Here is a 19,427-nt window from a genome sequence, read left to right on the forward strand (position 1 = left end):
AGAGACTGATTTCCCATAAATGCCTGCTTTACAGAAGATGGAGACTTCTCTCCGGAACAGTGAACACCCACTAGGAATCTCTCCTCTTCCTCAAGTCAGTGAAATGACTGCTGGGACTCTGGCTGAATTTCCCCCTCTCTGTGCTGCTTGCCCATATATACATCCTGTCCCAAACCCTCAACAGACTAGCCTGTAGCTTGCTACAGCATGGGTTTCCAGAATTGCAATTCCTCTGTTGTTCCCAAAAACAAACCCCATTTCTGGTCATCTGAGTTTGCTTCACTCTACCTCATTATTAGGTTGACAGGTTCGGTGTGGGGGTGAAGGAGGAGGAGTAATCATGGATGACTCTTGGTTTCTGTTAGAGACACTGAGTGGATGATGAGTGAATTAGGGGTTGTGAAGGAAACAGGTTGGGGGTGGCGTTTCATTTTGGTTGTTTAGTCAGATGTCCAGAAGACTTCAGAGTAAAGATACCAAATAAGCAGTTGGATATACAAGCTAGGAGTTCAAGGAAAGATCAAGGCCAGAGACAGAGGTTTGGCAGTCATTTTATGACATTTGGAGTGAGGGAACTGGAGGAGATATCCTAGGGAGAGAGTGTAGTTGGAGATGAGAGGACCCATAACAGCCATGGGGCATGCCAGCACTCTGAGGTAGGGCAGAGGAAGAGGAGCAAAGGAGGTGAGATTAGGGTTTGAAGGGATGAGGAAAACCAGGGCGTGGAAGCTTAGGAAGAAGTGAAGGAAAAAGTAACTGGAGAGCTGCACAGAGGGCAGATAAGATGAGGACATAGGCCCTAGCTGGTTTGGCTCAGTGGATAGAGCGTTGGCCTGCAGACTGAAGGGTCCCAGGTTCCATTCCAGCCAAGGGCACATGCCTGGGTTGGGGGCTCGATCCCTGGCGTGTAGGAGGCTGCCAATCAATTCTCTCTCATCACTGATGTTTCTATCTCTTTCCCTCTCCTTTCCTCTCTGAAATCAATAAAAAAGATATTAAAAAATAAAAAAATAAAGATGAGGACATATAAGTGTTTTTTGTTCTATTTTGTGTAGTTTTGTTAATCCTCACCCAAGGATATATATTTTTTCCATTGCTTTTCAGAGTCGAAGGGAGGGAAGGTGAGCAAGAGAGAGAGAAACATCGACTGGTTGCATCCTGCACACTGCCCCCCCCCCCCCCAGGTCTGGGGAGTGAACCCACAACCAGGTATGTGCCCTTGACTGGGAATCGAGCCTGCGACCCTTTGGTGTGAGAGTTGGTGATCTGACCACTAGGCAACACTGGCCAAGGCAGAAGTATTTTTTTTTATTGATTTGTAGAGAAAAAAATATCGACTTGTTTCATTTATTTATGCATTCATTGGTTGCTCCATGTACCTGCCCTGACTAGGGATCAGACCTGCAACCTTGGTCTACTGGCACCACACGCTAACCAACTGAGCTACCTGGCGAGGATCATAGAAGTATTCTTTTATTTTTTTTTTTTATTTTTAGTTATAGTCAGGTCTTTATTTAAGAATCTCATCTGCCAACTTAGCGTTTTCCACCAACACGGGGAGCAGAAACCTTCACAGGCTTCACAATCTTTTGCTCAGGTGCTGCCTTTGTGGGAGCCTTAGCAGCAGCCATTGCTGTCTTTTTAGATGCTTGCTTAGCTTTTGTGCTTCCTTGGCAGCCCTGATAGCTTGCTCTCGCTGAGCTTTCCTAACTTCAGGTTTCTGGTTCCTCTTGGCCATTATATCAGCAAGAGATGCCCCAGTGATGGCCCTCTGGACTTTGACTGCACGGCGGGTTCTTTTCTTTTGGATTTCTTCCGACTGTCCCTTTTTGTGCTTTCTCCTGTAGAGGACAGTCCAGTTTATCTGCCGAGGGTTCCTCTTGGAAAGGAATACCGACTCGCATTTTGCATTAAGGAACTGGAAAACCTTCCTGTCGATCCTGGCATAGTGCCGCCCGTGTCTGGGGTAGATCTTGTACCCACTGAAGCTGCACAGCTCGACCTTCATGGCTGCGGCTGCCGGAGAGCAGGAAAGAGGGTGAAGAGCATAGAAGTATTCTTTAAATCTGCTAGCACTACCCTGGCCGGTGTGGGTGAGTTGGTGGGGTATCATCCTGTGCACCAAAAGATTGTTGGTTCAATTCCCGGTCAGGACTCAATCCCCAGTAGGTGGCCTGCAGGAGGCAGCAGATGTTTCTCTCTCTCCCTCTCCCTTCCTCTGTCTCTAAAAATCAATTTTTAAAAATTAACTTAAAAACAAACTATGCTGCCCTGGCCGGTTTGGCTCAGTGGATAGAGCGTCGGCCTGCGGACTCAGGGGTCCCGGGTTCGATTCCGGTCAGGGGCATGTACCTTGGTTGCGGGCACATCCCCAGTGGAGAGTGTGCAGGAGGCAGCCGATCGATGTTTCTCTCCCATCGATGTTTCTATCTCTCTATCCCTCTCCCTTCCTCTCTGTAAAAAATTAATAAAATATATTTAAAAACAAAAAACAAAAAACTATGCTTTAAAAAATGTTGCTAGCACCTAAGTCATTGGTGACCTTGAACAATCTTGATGAGGTATTGAGGATGAGAGCCATCCTAGGGAGAGAAGTGGTATATTGTTTAGGGATACATACATATCTATAATAATAGAAGCATAATATGCTAAGTAGACCGTACATCCTTCCAGACGACCTTCTAGATGAAGCTGGTGCTGCGAGGGAAGCCCAGGTCCCGGGTGCCCGAGGGAAGCCAGTGCCGGCAGCCAGGGGAAGGAAGGCCTATTCTTGCACAAATTTCGTGTATCAGGCCTTTAGTCTATATATATAAAAGTCTAAGTGACTCTCCGACCAGCCGGTACATATGATGAGCACTGACCACCAAGGGGGCAAACGCTCAACACAGGAGCTGCCAAGTTGTGTTGACTTGGCAGTGGTGGTTCTCAGGTGATGAACCCCAGAACCAGAGAGGAGGGAGCCCAATTCCTTTCAATGTGCACAAATCCATGCACCGGGCCACTAGTGTAATAAATAATAACAAAAATATGCTTGGGAGCCCTAGCTGGTTTGGCTCAGTAGATAGAGCGTCGGCCTGCGGACTGAAGGATCCTGGGTTCGGTTCCAGTCAAGGGCACATGCTGGGGTTGCAGGCTCCGTCCCCAGTGGGAGGCATGCAGGAGGCAGTGGATCAATGGTTCTCTCTCATCACTGATGTTTCTATCTCTCTCCCTTCCTCTCTGAAATCAATAAAAAAATATATACATTAAAAAAATAAAATAAAAATATGCTTGGGAATGCTAAACACTAAGATTCAGGAGAGCAGTTGCCTCTGGCAGAGAGCAATGTGATTAGAGAGGAGTACTCAACAATATAGAATTTTATTTTTTATATGAATCATGGGTGTTCATTATGTTATTTTCTATACCTCCTGAGTTAGAAGGGTGATGTAAATTCAGATCTATCCTCACCTTTTTTGCTTTTCTACATGTGGGTCCAGGTAGTTGCAAACTTCCCTGCTGCTTCCCAAGACCAGTGTGGAGTGCTTGGGGCACATGGGTTTAGGTAGGGGGCCTTATTTCCAGTTCCCCAACCTTGGGAAGTCCCGGTGAATTGCTGGCCATGCATGAGAGATAAAGCTCCAGTCCTCAGAACTTGTTTCTGATTCACATACCCTCCTATTATAGAAATTTGAAGTCAAATTAATATTGAGTGGTCCAACAAAAACAGTCAAGTCCACAGGAAACTCAAAGTTCCTAAAGTTGAGAATTCCTTTTTGGGATTTCTCTGTCCCAAAAAGAACAGAGAAGTCAGAGCAGCAAGGGGAGTCGACCCTAGAGAGGCCCATGGTCTAAGAATAATGAGACCCTTAAAATCTTAGCAAAAACAAAGCCATTTGATTAGGGACACTCACTTATGCCAGGAACTATACCATATTACCATGGACACATCACCACGACAGAGAGAAAAAAGCCCTTCCCTCCTCACACCGGTAAAAGAACAAAGTCTATATACAATCAGTATGCTTAATGATAAAAAAGGCAGCAAGTAGCCCTAGCCGGTTTGGCTCGGTGGATAGAGTGTAGGCCTGAGGACTGAAGGGTCCCGGTTCGATTCTCGTCAAGGGCACATGCCTGGGTTGCGGGCTTGATCCCCAGTGGGGGCGCGTGCAGGAGGCAGCCGATCAATGATTTTCTCTCATCACTGATATCTCTCTCTCTCTCTCCCTCTTCCTTCCTCTCTGAAATCAATAAAAATATAAAAAAAAGATAGCAAGTATAAAAAGTAAGTTCTGAAAGGATAGAGCAATACGTGAAAAAAGAACAGACATATTTCAAACAAGCAAACAAACTGAAAAACTTTAAAAAATACAGCCACTGAAATTAAAAAAACAAAACAAAACTATACTGCAATTCCCAATGGAAAAACATGATTCAGTGGATGCTAGGTAAAAGGTTACTGAGTATAGGATGGTGCATGGTGACAGAGTACTGCTCCACATTTTATTGCCATTAACAATTTGCCAAGGGAAAGCATACCTTTGAAAAAATGCGGCAGTGACCACTGTAACCAAGTGATCAAGCATAGCATCACTTGTAGCGGGGCAAGCTGCCAGTATCTGTCTCCGAGTGCACAGGATCATTCAGGAGATAATAATGCCAAAAATGTATAACCTAAATCTAGCCCAGCCTTAGATTTAACTTCCTGCTGCCGACAAAGACAGGGGATGGAGGAACAAATTGAACAACACCATGGGGAATAATCGGGCAGATTTAGGATGCAGGGTGTTTTACAAAACACCCGCCCTGGTCTCCACAAAATCCCTAGCAAGAGAAAAAAAGAATACTTACCTGGCAGGCGAGATACCACGATCACAAAGGTGGTTTTCCCAGAGTGAGGCTTTCCCACTGCACTCTGGATGTGCTGACCCCTGCAGTTTCCCCGAATGTGGTGAACTCCACTGCGTGATTTGTGGTAGTGGGGGACTGCGTTCCCACTCTCCCTAAAAAAAGAAAGAAAACAAAAGTACAAAGACTGCTCTAGATTAAAAGAGACTACAGACAACAACCAAATGCAAAGCATGAATCTTGCTTAGATCATGGTTTAAAAAAATTGATGCTGTGAATTGTGGGAGAAAGTTCTTATTCCTTGGAGATGCACGCTGAAAGACATTTTTGGCACAAAAGTCATGAAGTTTGCAACTTTCAATTCGTTCAGGAAAAAAATAATGAAGGAAATCAGAACACATCACCCCCAAATATGCCTCTTTGATATAAGAATTACAAGTGTATTTTGCATTGAAGGCAATTAAGCAGCAAGTACAGGCAAAACTTTCTGCCTAAAGACAGGATGTAAATTTCCTTTACTGGAGACAGGATTATAGATGGCAGGAGAAGAATCTACCTCATACTGTTATTCTCTCTCTCTCTCTCTCTCTCTCTCTGTATGTGTGTGTATGTGTGTGTGTGTGTGTGTGTGTGTGTGTATATATATATATATATATATATATATATATATATATATATATATATTATTGATCTTTCTCTCTCCCAATTTTTTGGGGGGAGGCAACCAAATTTTTGGTGGCCTTTTTTCAGCAAGGCTGAGAAAAAAAATATTTTTTAAATTAAATTCAGAGAGGAAGGGAGAGGGAGAGAGAGATAGAAACATCAATGATGAGAATCATTGATTGGCTGCCTCTTGCATGCCCCCTACTGGGGATTAAGCCTGAAACTCGGGCATGTGCTCTCGACTGGGATCAAACCCAGGACCCTTCAGTCCACAGACTGACGCTCTATCCACTGAGCCTAACCAGCTAGGGTTCCCCTCATACGTTTACCTTCTCAGTTTCCAGTCCTTAGAAGACTAAAACCATTTTCCTTTGTCCTGTCATTTTTCTACAAATGTATTGTTCTTTGTTGATGTATATAAAATCCAAGTTTTAGCCACCTTTTGAATTACTCATCTCTGAGTTTGCCATATACACACACACACGCACACACACACACACACACACACATATATGATATAGATGTTAATGAACTGTTTTTCTCTTGTTTGTGTTTTTCTCTTGTTAATCTGTCTTTTGTTACAGCCCCAGCATAGAAGCTAGAAGGGTAGAAGGAAAACAGATTTTTCCTCCCCTACAATAACCTACACACAAATAAAATGTAAAGAAAAAATGTCACGCCCGGCCAGCATAGCTCAGTAGTTGAGCATCGACCTGTGAACCAGGAGGTCACAGTTTGATTTCAGGTCAGGGAGATACCCAGGTTGTGGGCTTGATCCCCAGTGGGGAACATGCAGGAGACAGCGATCAATGATTTTCTCTCATCATTGATGTTTCTATCTCTCCCTTCCTCTCTGTAATCAATAAAGAAATATAAATTTTTGCTGTAGGTAGTAGTTGTAATGAACTAGGAATTGCCTGGCGCTTTTCTTAAGTTAAAAAGTGTTGTGTTTGCTCTAACGGGTTTGGCTCAGTGGATAGAGTGGCGGCCTGCGGACTGAGGGGTCCTGGGTTCGATTCCAGTCAAGGGCATGTACCTTGGTTGCGGGCACATCCCCAGTAGGGGGTGTGCAGGAGGCAGCTGATCAGTGTTTCTCTCTCATTGATGTTTCTTTTTTTTTAAAATATATTTTATTGATTTTTTTACAGAGAGGAAAGGAGAGGGATAGAGAGTTAGAAATATCGATGAGAGAGAAACATTGATGAGCTGCCTCCTGCACATCCCCTACTGCGCATGTGCCCACAACCAAGGTACATGCCCTTGACTGGAATCGAACCTGGGACCTTTCAGTCCGCAGGCCGATGCTCTATCCACTGAGCCAAACCAATTAGAGCTCTCATTGATGTTTCTAACTCTCTATCCTTCTCCCTTCCTCTCTGTGAAAAATCAATAAAATATATATTTTTTAAAAAGTGTTGTGTTTGTGTTCTTGGCTGGACAATACAGTAAAGGTGTTGTTACTAAAAAAAGAAAAAAAGAAACCCACTTTATATATAAAGACACATACAGATGAAAAATAAATGGATGGAAAGAGACATATACCATGCTGATATTAATCAAAAGAAAGTGTGAGTAACTATGTGAACTTCAGGCAGAGCAGACTTTAGAGAGAGGAAAGTTACTAAAAATGAGATTTGTTTTAAAATAATCCCATAATCCAGTGGGCAAAGAGGTGACTGACGACAGGTGGGGAGACAAGAAAACGATGGTCATGAATTGAAAGGGCATCCTTGCCCTCAACTTCTGTTTGCTTGAAATTCTCTATTTAAGAACAACAATGACGAAGAAAAAGAAGTGAGGAGGGGCTGGGTATGTGAGAGACTTTTTAGCTGTGCTCACCAATGCCCCTTCCCTTCTCCCCCCCACCCCCGCCCCCTTTCCAGGGTCCTGGTGGATCATTACCTGCCCCAGTGCCTCAATCCATAAATGGGTTGAACAGCAGAATGATTACAGCCAAAATGAAAGGAGGAGCAACAAGACCAGAGTGAGGATTCATCCGAACGGCATCAGGAAGTGATAAACCAAGGAAGACTGAAAAAAATTGAGCCAGTTTGTGACACACCCTGTTGGTGGATAGTCCAATAGCCATTCCCAGCCCCCTTCTTCTTTACTCATCTCCACATCGGAGACTAAAAACACCACATACCTGCTTTCCCAGATTCCCAAGCCATTAGAGTCGGCCATATGACAGTTCTGGCCAATGAGATGTAAGTGGGAGTGCTGGGACTTGTGGGCAGGATATGTTGTTTTCTAACAGAAGGGGGTGCTTTGCTTATAATATCTCACCCCTTTATTTCTTGCCTTGCACATGGACATTCTGTCTGGAGTGTGACAGCTGCCTTGTGATCATGAGGTCAGCTGATAGTCATCAGATCAAAACATCCCACACGCTCAGGAGCCAAGGAGGGAGGGAGGAAGAGCCCAAGAAGGTTCCTGGCTAAACACCTGAACCAAGGCCAGCAGCCACCTACATCCACACTCCTTACTGTAACGCAGAACAGAACAAAGCAAAGCAAAACCCCACCTATTTGTATAAACCGCCTTCATTCATGTTTTCTTTAACCTGAAGCTGAAAGCATTCCTAACTGAAAATATCACTGAGACCTTGCTCAATAATTTAGGAAAAAGCTACGGGGGACCAAACCCACAACCCTGGCGCATCGGGACAGCACTCCAACCTGGCCAGACTGTTCATTAATTTTTTTAAAAATATCGTTACCTATGCTGTGTCTGTCCTTGTTTCCCCCTTTTCATTCCCTACTTTGTTCATTTGCATATTATATTTCTCTTTCTCTAAAAATAAATCAATGAAAATTTATTTAATAAAAACAGTTAATGAACTTTACATCAATAAATTTCAAAACAGACAAGATGGATAAAATTCTAGAAAAAAAATGTGTAATATGTCAAAACTGGCATAATGAAGAAAAAACGTGAATTGATCAATATCCACTAAAGAAACTGGCCATGATAATTAAAAAATCTTCTGCCAAAATGTCCAGGAGCAATTAGCTCCCATCTCATAACAGTTGTTTCAGCCATTTGGAAAAATATAAAACTGGATCCACAGATGAATAAACATATCTATAATAATAAAAGCGTAATATGCTAATTAGACAGGACATCCTTTCTGACGACCTTCTAGATCAGTGGTTCTCAACCTTCCTAATGCCGCGACCCTTTAGTACAGTTCCTCATGTTGTGGTGACCCCCAACCATAAAGTTATTCTCGTTGCTACTTCATAACTGTAATTTTGCTACTGTTATGAGTCATAATGTAAATATCTGATATACAGGATATATTTTCATTGTTACAAATTGAACATAATGAAAGCATAGTGATTAATCACAAAAACAATATGTAATTATATATGTGTTTTCCGATGGTCTTAGGCGATCCCTGTGAAAGGGTCGTTCGACCCCCAAAGGGGTTTCGACCCACAGGTTGGCGACCCACAGGTTGAGAACCACTGTTCTAGACAAAGCCGGGGCTTCAAGAGAAGCCTGGGTCCCAGGTGCCTCCCAGTGGCCAAAGTGAAGCCGGTGCAGGTAGCTGGGAGGGGAGGGTGGGGGGGAGGGGGGGAAGCCTACTCTTGCACGAATTTCATCGGGCCCCTCGTACCAGAATAAACTTCAAACAGACCAGGGATCTACATATGAAAAATAAAACTACATGAAGTAGTAGAAGAAAACATGCCTGAATTTTTCTTAATAATATGTATGTGAAGGAAGCCTTTTTAATTATGATTCAAAATCCAGAAAACATATTGCCCAGCCGGGATGGCCCAGTGGTTGAGCATCAATGTATGAACCAGAACCAGAAGGTCACGGTTTGATTCCTGGTCAAGGCACATGTCCAGTTGTGGGTTTGATCCCTGGTGTGGGGCGTGCAGGAAGCAGCCAGTCAATGATTCTCTCTCATCATTGATGTTTCTCTCTCTCTCTCCCTTCCTCTCTGAAATCAATAAAAAAAATTTTAAATCCAGAAAATATAAAAATTGATCAATTTGACTCCATTAAAAAACACTTTTGTTTGGCAAAAATTAAAAACTGGGACAAGATATTAGCAACTTACATGGCAGATAAAGAACTAATGTCCTTAGTACCTAAAGAGCTCTTCAGAATTAAGGGAAAGAGATAAAATAAAATTAAGGGAAACTTTTCTTTTCTGTGATGTATGGCTGAAAGGTGGTGGTGCAGGTTTCCAAGAAAAGAGCAAAAACCCAATTGAAAATCGGACAGAATTTATGAACAGAAAATACACACATACAAAAATGAGTTTTAAGCATATGGAAAAATACTCCGCTTCCCTTGTAAAAAAGAGAGATCCAAATAAAAACTATAGTGATGTACTATTTCCCACCACTTAGGTGAGTAGAAATTTTAAAACTTCCTGTTGGCAAAGCAGTGGGGAAACAGACGCCCTCATACATTGCTGGGCGGTGCACACATTGTGTAAAACCAGTGGAATTTGGCAACATGTAACAAAACCGCATATGCATTTACTCTTCGACCCAGGAATTCACTTCTGGAAATTTATTCCAAAGATACACACCCACAAAGTTGTGGATATTATCCGTAGGTGCAGTATTATCTGTTCTAGCAAAATTGTGTACCAAACTCAAAATTCCCACCTAAAGGAACTGGCTGAATAGTATATCCAATACTATGCAGCCAAAAGAGAATGAAGAAGATCTCTGTTAACTGATATGGTGTGATGTCCAGGATATGTTATTAAATAAAATCAGGTGTATATTACGTTTTGTTAAGGGCAATAAAATATGTGATTACAATAATAATATTGTATCATACATGTCATTTTTGTCATGAAACATTTTTAAAAAAATATATTTTATTGATTTTTTACAGAGAGGAAGGGAGAGAGATAGAGAGCTAGAAACATCGATGAGAGAGAAACATCGATCGGCTGCCTCCTGCACACTCCCACTGGGGATGTGCCTGCAACCAAGGTACATGCCCTTGACCAGAATCGAACCCGGGACCTCTCAGTCCGCAGGTCGACGCTCTATCCACTGAGCCAAACCGGTTTGGCAGGAAACATTTTTGATGCAATGTGACATCTAATGCATTTCCGACTCTTGCATAAATACCACATTTTACCTACCGGTCTCTCAATGATGGACGTTACGTTGTCTCCAAGTCCTTGCAGTCACCAAGGACGTCGTCGAGAATGCCCTGGTGGGGCTCAGTGGGTGCGGTTCAGTTAGAGTGTCGTTCTGTGCACCAAAAGTTTGCTTGTTCAGTTCCTGGTCAGAACACATGCCCTGGTTGTGGGTTGGTACAGGGGGTAAGCTATCGATGTTTCTCTCTCACATTGATGCTTCTCTCTCTCTCCCCTTCTCCTTTACTCTTTCTCTAAAAAGAAAAAAATCAATAACATATCTTTAAAAATTAATAATAAAAACAAAATTAAAATTAGGGCCCTAGGCAGTTTGGCTCAGTGGATAGAGTGTCAGCCCTGGAACTGAAGGGTCCCGGGTTCAATTCCAGCCAAGGGCACATACCTTGGTTGCGGGCACATCCCCCACCCTGGCCCTGGGCAGGGTGCATGTGGGAAGTAACCAATCAATGTGTGCGTCTCACATCGATGTTTCTCTCTCCCTCCCTTCCACGCTCTAAAACTCAATGGAAAAATATCCTGGGGTGAGGATTAACAACAACAACAAAAATATTTTATTTAACTGAGCCAATGTGGCTCAGTTGGTTGAGCGTCATTCCCATGCACCAGGCGGTCCCCAGTTCGATTCCTGGTCAGGGCACATGCCCGGGTTTGGGGCTTGATCCCAAGTAGGGGGCGTGCAGGAGGCAGCCAGTTGGTGTTTCTCTCTCTCTTTTTTTAAAAAAATTATTTTTATTGATTTCAGAGAGGAAGGGAGAGGGAGAGATAGGAACATCAGTGATGAGAGAGAATCATTGATCAGCTGCTTCCTGCACGCCCCTACTGCGTATTGAGCCTGCGACCCAGGCATAGGCCCTGACCAGGAATGGAACTGGTGACCTCTTGGTTCCTGGGTCGATGTTCAAACACTGAGCCACACCTGGCTGGGCTCTCATCCATGTTTCTATCTCTTTCTCCCTCTCCCTTCCTCTCTCTGAAAGAATAAAAATATATTTAAAAAAAATTAGGTCTGGGCCCTGGTTGAGTTGGCTCAGTGGATAGAGGGTTGGCCTGCGGACTGAAGGGTTCCTGGTTCAATTCTGGTTAAGGGCACATGCCCGGGTTGTGGGCTTGATCCCCAGTAGGGGGCGTGCAGGAGGCAGCCAATCAATGATTCTCTCTCATCATTGATGTTTCTATTTCTCTCTCCCTCTCCCTTCTCTGAAGTCAATTAAAAAAAAGTATATATATATATATATATATATATATATATATATATATATATAAAATCTGGTATAGTATGTGAATAATTTAACTTAGAAATTAGATCTGGTCCTAGCCAGTTTGGCTCAGTGGATAGAGCACTGACCTGTGGACTGAAGGGTTCCAGTTTTGATTCTGGGCACATACCTCGGTTGCAGGCTTGATCCCTGGCCCTAGTAGGGGTGTGTGCAGGAGGCAACCAATTTATGTGTCTCTCTCATATACATGTTTCTCTTTCCCTCCCTCCCTTCTACTCTCTCTAGAAATCAGTGGAAAAAATATCTTTAGGTTAGGATTAAAAATAAAAGGAAGGTCCTTCACACCACACAGGAAAAAAAAATCTAGACTTTTTAGGAATTAGGAGTTCAATTGTAAAAAACTTTAAAACTTTTAGAAGAAAATACAGGAGCATAGTTTTATAACATTAGTGTAGGGAAAGATTTCTTAAGATCTAGAAAACTATAAAGTGAAAATTAATAGATTAAATATATTAAAACTTCTGTATGACAAACAAATTAAAAAAACACTGACAAACTGTAGGAAATAATTTGCAACATATATAAACTGTCAAAGGTTTAGTTTCCTGAAATAAAAAATAAGAACAGCCCTGGCCCTTGTGGCTCAGTAGGTTAGAGCATCGTCCCTTACACTGGAAGGTCACAGGTTCCACTCCTGGTCAGGGCACATACCCAGGTTATGGTTGGATCCCCCAGTCCAGGCGCCTCCAGGAGGCAACAGATGGATTCACCCTCACATCGATATTTCTGTCTCCCTCTTCCTCTAAAATAAAAATAAAAATCATGTCCTCGGGTGAGGATTAAAAAAAAAAACAAAAACTCCTACAAGTCAATAAGCAAAAAAACAAAACAACTGAAGTGTGGATAAACAGACAAGAACAGCCGTCAAGTCCTGAAAGGAACCTGGGATTGCCAGTTTGATTCCTGTATGTGCCCTCCCCTGGCTAAACCCAGCTCGCAACCCTGGAGCATCATGCTCCAGCCAGCTGAGCCATCCTGCCAGGCCTCTCTCTCTATTCTCTAATTAAAAAAAAAATGTATTTCAGTGTTAGGCGCATTCATGCACTCCATTATGCTCTGCTCAGGGCTCTCGCCCCTCCCTGGAATGTTAGGTACCTTCTTGGGCTCCATTATGCGCCTGGGGGCTCTGGCCCCTGCGGCGATCTTCTCATTATAGATCTCCTGATTAGCGGCTCCCAGGAAACTCCCTCGCCCAGGTTCCAGCGGACCGGACCGCCCACACCTGGCCGCCACCGGGACCGGTCCCACTGGTTACACTGACTGACCTTTACGAGACGTAAATATCCCGCTCCCTCTGCTCTGCTCTGCTGATGCCATCTTGGCCTCAGCCCTGTTAGCAGATGTAATAATACATTTAGAATTCTTTGCCCCCTTTGGCCTCCTGCGTTCCTCTTTGGGCAACCCTAACATAAAGAGAGGAAGGGAAGGGGAGGAGGGAGGGAGAGAGAGAGAAACATTGATCTGACAAATATCAATTGGTTGCCTCCCATACTCACCCAGACTGTGTCCCACAACCTTTTGGTGGGAATCAACCAACTGAAACACACCGGTAGGGCTCTTTATAGATGTTTTAAATAAGAAAACTTTAAGTCTCTGAGTGTTAAAATACACCTTATGGATTGAATATAGAGTATACATGATGCTGTATTATAAAGTGCATATGAATTTGTTATACAATAAATTTCATAAAAACCTAAAAAATAAGATTGCACCTAGATGAAGAAACAAAAGAAATAATCGTAGCACTGAGGGATTTGTATGGGGGAGAATAAACCACTTTACAAGAACGTATGAAGAAAGGTATAGTTTAAACGTTTTATTTTGCTAACTCTTATGTACCTCATAGCATCCTCCCCTGCACAGAGGTTTCCAGGTTGACTCCCCCCCGGTTTTGAGCTCGATCCCCAGTAGGGGGCGCACTGGCAAGGAAAGTAACTGATGGGTGTACCTCCTTTTACTTTCCCCAAGCCTAAAAAGAACATAGACTCTTCAGAAAAAATCAAGCACAACCATACGTACTTCTAAAGTATCCAGAGTAGTTCCCCACTACTGCGGAAACAAGTTACAAAGGTGATTCCGAACTCACTCTACTTTTTCAACCGAGTAAAAAACCGAAAGCCACTCAGAATGCATCCTCTCCCTCTTCTCCCCCGAGAGAGAGAAGAACGATCATCAATGGCAAGCGGCAGTTGCCGAAGCAACACCGAGAGCCGGCTTCACGCTCAGGAGAGAATGCTGCATCTCCTCCTCGTGGTTTCGGGTGCTCTACACGTTCAGAGAAACTTCTCTAGTAACGGACTATAGAAATGATCCCTGAAAGTATAGTCTTAACGTAGACACCGCCGCCTCCGCCAGGTCTACCGCCGCCGCACACTTTGCAGTCATGGTGACTTAGTTTCCCTAGTTCTCATCCCACTGGCAAAGACAAAAGCTTTCCAGTCTGTATAATCCTTCAGATACTATCACTCAACAATGATTTTTAACACTTAGGTGGAAATAAATTAAATGTCCAAAGTTTTTAAAAAACGGCCACCTTATTAACATAATGCTGAACGACAGCCAATCACAATCTGTGCGGTGTAAGCCCCGGAGGCATCACTCAGTTCCGGTGAGGCGGCCCGCCCCTGGGAGCTACCGGAAAGGGCGGGCTTTTTCTTTCTTAGAATCGAGCTGCTTCCTGTGATTGGTGAAACGTGCCGCGATGGCCGTCCTGAGTTTGATTTTCAATCGCGGGTGGATTTGGGACCGGTCGCCGTGGCTGTGGCTGGGGCGGGGAGGGGAACTGCAGCTGGGACCCAGCGCTGGGAGACACAGTCTTTTGGTTTGTGTGTCATGCTTGCACTATCTGTTCACACTTTCTGAGTTCTTAAAGGTCGTTGGTGCTTTAACATAAGAAGAAAAAGTAAACATTCATTGGAGATGCATCTCCTAATGAGATGAACAAACTATGTTCCAATTGGTTCACATGGAGTAAGTTTGTCACTAATTCCATTCCTATTTTTGTTTTAAAAAGCGGGAGATTCTGATGCCAGAGGGAAGCCGCTGAAATAAGCCTTTTTGGAAGTCGCCGTGGGAGGGGGAGAGGCGTGGATTTCACCGGCTGCAGTTTCTTAGGTCGCAACGTCCTATGTCCCACAAGCCCGTCCTGAACGGGGCAGCTGGGCGGTGAGCCAGTCAGAGCAGAGCCAGTGCCCGGTTCCCAGCCCATGTTGCAGCCCGTGCGATTCAGCGTTCGGGCCAGATCAGTGTCCGTCAGTCCGCGTCCGTCAGTCCGCGTCGGTCAGTCCATGGCCGTCAGTCCGCGTCGGTCAGTCCGCCGCCGTCAGTCCACCTCCGTCAGTCCGCGGCCGTCAGTCCATGTCCACCAGTCCACCTCCGTCAGTGCGCGGCCATCAGTCCACGTTCATCAGTCCACCTCCGTCAGTGCGCGGCCGTCAGTCCATGTCCATCAGTCCACCTCCGTCAGTCCGCGGCCGTCAGTCCACGTCCATCAGTCCACCTCCGTCAGTCCGCGGCCATCAGTCCACGTCCATCAGTCCACCTCCGTCAGTCCGCGGCCGTCAGTCCACGTCCATCAGTCCACCTCCGTCAGTCCGCGGCCGTCAGTCCACGTCCACCAGTCCACCTCCGTCAGTCCGCGGCCGTCAGTCCACGTCCATCAGTCCACCTCCGTCAGTCCATGTCCATCAGTCCACCTCCGTCAGTCCGCGGCCGTCAGTCCATGTCCATCAGTCCACCTCCGTCAGTCCGCGGCCGTCAGTCCATGTCCATCAGTCCACCTCCGTCAGTCCGCGGCCGTCAGTCCATGTCCATCAGTCCACCTCCGTCAGTCCGCGGCCGTCAGTCCATGTCCATCAGTCCACCTCCGTCAGTCCGCGGCCGTCAGTCCATGTCCATCAGTCCACCTCCGTCAGTCCGCGGCCGTCAGTCCATGTCCATCAGTCCACCTCCGTCAGTCCGCGGCCGTCAGTCCATGTCCATCAGTCCACCTCCGTCAGTCCGCGGCCATCAGTCCATGTCCATCAGTCCACCTCCGTCAGTCCGCGGCCGTCAGTCCGTGGCCACCAGTCCACCTCCGTCAGTCCGCGGCCATCAGTCCATGTCCATCAGTCCACCTCCGTCAGTCCGCGGCCGTCAGTCCATGTCCATCAGTCCACCTCCGTCAGTCCGCGGCCGTCAGTCCATGTCCACCAGTCCACCTCCGTCAGTCCGCGGCCGTCAGTCCGTGGCCACCAGTCCACCTCCGTCAGTCCGCGGCCATCAGTCCATGTCCATCAGTCCACCTCCGTCAGTCCGCGGCCGTCACTCCACGCTGGCGCCCAACAGGGCCTGGCGCCTCGGCCGCAGCAGGAGTCCCAGGAGGGCCCTGCGCCCAGAGCCCGGAGTGAGTGGCTCCTTTGTAGAAGTTTGTATAGTTAGATCTTGGCTCGTGGTGGCCACGTCCGTCCCGGCCAATTATGTTTTCAGGTGTGATTGATGGGCAGGCATCTTCCCGCCTCACTCAGACCTGGACGTGTGTCTAATTGCCTTTGCCCAGGCCCTTTCCCCACTGATGAGCAGGGAACTGACGTGGACAGTGGTAAATGTCGCTTTTGGCCAAGCTGTCTAAATGGCAGGCCTGTATCTAGTCTTCCCTTTGATTCTTTCCTGTTAGGTAATAACTACATTATTATAACGGAATCAGTCTGAGCTCAGGCCAGGCAGCCCAGTTGATTAGAGCGTCGTCCCTATACCCAAGGTTGTGGATTCGACCCCCAGTCAGGGCACATACAAGAATGATCCAATGAATGCATGAATAAGTGGAACAACACGCCGATGTTTCTCTACAGTCAGTAAATAAATTTTTTTAAGTGGAAGATCTCAGGAAACTTAAATAACTAGATGGAACTTGGAATGTCACTTATGTCCTTTTGTTTAATGTCCCAGGTGGTTTTGTTACAATAGTTCAGTGGTTCTCAACCTTCCTAATGCCGCGACCCTTTAATACAGTTCCTCATGTTGTGGTGACCCCCAATTTCATTGTTACAAATTGAACATAATTAAAGCACAGTGATTAATCACAAAAACAATATGTAATTATATATGTGTTTTCCAATGGTCTTAGGCAACCGCTGTGAAAGGGTCGTTTGACCCTCAAAGGGGTCGCGACCCACAGGTTGAGAACCGCTGCGATAGTTGGTTAGTGAGATATTAACAAAAAGGAAGGGAGCAAGAACTGGGACCTCACCTCTCTTTTGCTCCTTTCTTCACTCAGCCTCTGCCAACTGCCTCTCTTCCCCACCCCTGCCGCCATGGCTGCCTGCCTCTGGCTGCGGCTGCCTGCCCCGTCCAGCTCCGAAATTCCTGGCTCTACTTTCCTCCAGACCTTTCCCTCCGCTCCCTCCCCGGAGGGCAGCCGGCCCACCACAGTGGCACCAAGCCCAGGGCTCCTTTCCGCTCCTGGCTACTCCTGCCCATACACGCCCCGCACCCCACTCCCCGCTCCTCCTGGAGCTGCTGCTGCTCCAAGTCCCCAGAGCTGTGCTCTCCTTAAACACGGGAAATGGTGCCTCCACGGCCGAACAGTCCAGACCCCAGCCCTCATTAATCCTCCTGCAGGTATGCAATAAATAGAAAGCCTTTACTTGCAAGTACTTTCAGAAATAGGAAGGTTTCTATCAAACCACTTGGGAAGATGATGATTTTAAAAGACCCTCCTCAAGAGGACACTAATATTAAGATGACTGAACATTAGTTATTTTTCCCCACAACTCCCGCACCCTCTCATTCTCAGGGGTAGCCGGCAATTTATGATCTTCCTAGAGAAAGCCAACAGGATTTGCCCCCCAGGGCCCTGACTAATATACATAGATCACCAGGGATCTTCTCTGATCCTGGCTCCCCTGTCTTTTAATTAAAATAAAAAATTAGTGATTGATTTTAGTGAGAAAGGAAGTGGGAGAGAGGGAGAGAAAAGTCGATGCGTTGTTCTTACTCATGCATTCATTGGTTGATTCTTGTGTGTGCCCTCAGCGGGGATTGAACCCGCAACCTTGGCATATGGGTTGATATTCAACCACTGAGAGTCACTGGCCGGGCCATTGAAGTTTTTTTGTTTGTTTTGTTTTTCCATGCAGCATCCACTTACTCTGCTGCCATTTTTTTTTTATCTCCTTCTTATTCTTAAAGAAAACCTTTTTGCTCAGTGATTAGAGGGTCGGCCCATGGACTGAGGGGTCGTGGATTTGATTCCAGGCCAAGGATGTATGCCTCAGTTGCCGGTTCCCTAGCCCCAGTAGGGGTGTGTGTGGGAGGGAACCAAGTGATGGTCTCTCTCATGTCAGTGTTTCCCTCTCTCTCTTTCCCTCTCCTCCTTTCTTCTATTTTCTCTAGAAATCAGTTTGGGGGGGGGGGGGGGGAGGATTATCCTTGGGTGGGGATTTAAAAACAAAGGCCTTTTAACATTTTGTATAATACTGTTTTGGTGGCGATAAACTCCTTTAGCTTTCACTTGTCTGGGAAGCTCTTTATCTTACCTTCAATTCTCAAGGTTTTTATTTACTTTTCAAATAGATCTAAGGCACATTTGAAGAAATGTTTATATTAATTAAACCTGAGTATCAGGTGTGTTTTTGCCCTCTATACTTTCTGCAGAGCCCGAAATAGTTCATGATAAAATTTTAAAGTCATAATGAAAGACAGGTGAAGAAGTAGAGACAAGGAGAAAACTATACAAGTTATTTCACCTCATTAAACACACACACACATACATACCCATTGAAGTCTCTGATGTGTGAATCAACTTCAAGACTTGTGAAGCGTTGTTTAGAAAATTACAGAAGTCACTTTTAAAAGTCTAATATAACAATTAATTCAAAATTGCACCCGCTGATGCGAATGCATCCACAGTAAAGATTATCGTTTCTTTCTTAAGGAGGAGCTCAGTGGAAACTGTTTAGAACGAAAAGTTCCATTTGTTCTCTTGTGGCTGCAGGAAAGTTTGGGTCTTGTTTTGGAAGAAAATTCTGACAGAAATCTCTAGTCACAACAAAGTGAAGTTTTCCTCTTAGTTGTGATCACCGTCTTCCATAAGGAGAGCATGGCTGGGAGGTGCTATAGGTCTAGGGTTCCTTCTCTCCCTTCCCTTCCCCCTTCCTATTTCAGCCGGGGATTAATGGAGCCTCCTTGGTCTTCAGTCTCAGGGAGGGAGCGATGGAGCCACTGAGGGGGCATGAGTGGAAGCGGTGAAGTCTAGGCTTGGGCTGGCCACAAGCCCTAGTGGAAGGCTCGGCCTTTGATGGGAGGAGGGCAGGAGCTGGGGGCTGTTAGGGTGCAGGGCGGAAAGATAAGGGAAATAAACGGCTTGTGTTTTCTCAGCGGAATTTGCTGCGAGTGAGAGCTGGGGAGGAGGTGGGGGATGGTTTCGGTGAGAAGGTGTGACACGGGCGCCTGGGGAGTGGAAACAGCCAAGTCACATGTCAGGTAATGGTGGGGCCTTCATCAGGGCTTCGGCTCAGTCTGATTTTCCAACAGTTCGG

General features: G+C 45.5%; 1 long non-coding RNA gene, 2 other non-coding genes and 1 pseudogene across 3 annotated transcripts; 1 reads left to right on the plus strand and 3 right to left on the minus strand.

Moving 5' to 3' along the window:
* Positions 1–1,495: 1,495 nt before the first annotated feature.
* On the minus strand, positions 1,496–4,948 carry LOC118677717 (annotated as a pseudogene).
* Positions 4,823–4,986, plus strand: LOC118677927. Its single transcript, XR_004974633.1, has one exon. It is a non-coding gene; the product is annotated as a U1 spliceosomal RNA (small nuclear RNA).
* A 2,405-nt stretch (positions 4,987–7,391) lies between these two features.
* LOC118677454 lies at positions 7,392–14,229 on the minus strand. Its single transcript, XR_004974395.1, has 3 exons — positions 13,930–14,229; positions 10,616–10,866; positions 7,392–7,521 (listed from the first exon to the last, which is right to left on the minus strand). It is a non-coding gene; the product is annotated as an uncharacterized LOC118677454 (long non-coding RNA).
* LOC118677763 lies at positions 14,028–14,239 on the minus strand. The gene has a single exon (XR_004974496.1). It is a non-coding gene; the product is annotated as a small nucleolar RNA U3 (small nucleolar RNA).
* Positions 14,240–19,427: the final 5,188 nt, after the last annotated feature.

The sequence above is a fragment of the Myotis myotis genome, unplaced genomic scaffold (genome assembly GCF_014108235.1).
Source record: "Myotis myotis isolate mMyoMyo1 unplaced genomic scaffold, mMyoMyo1.p scaffold_m19_p_2, whole genome shotgun sequence".
NCBI classification, from domain to species: domain Eukaryota; kingdom Metazoa; phylum Chordata; class Mammalia; order Chiroptera; family Vespertilionidae; genus Myotis; species Myotis myotis.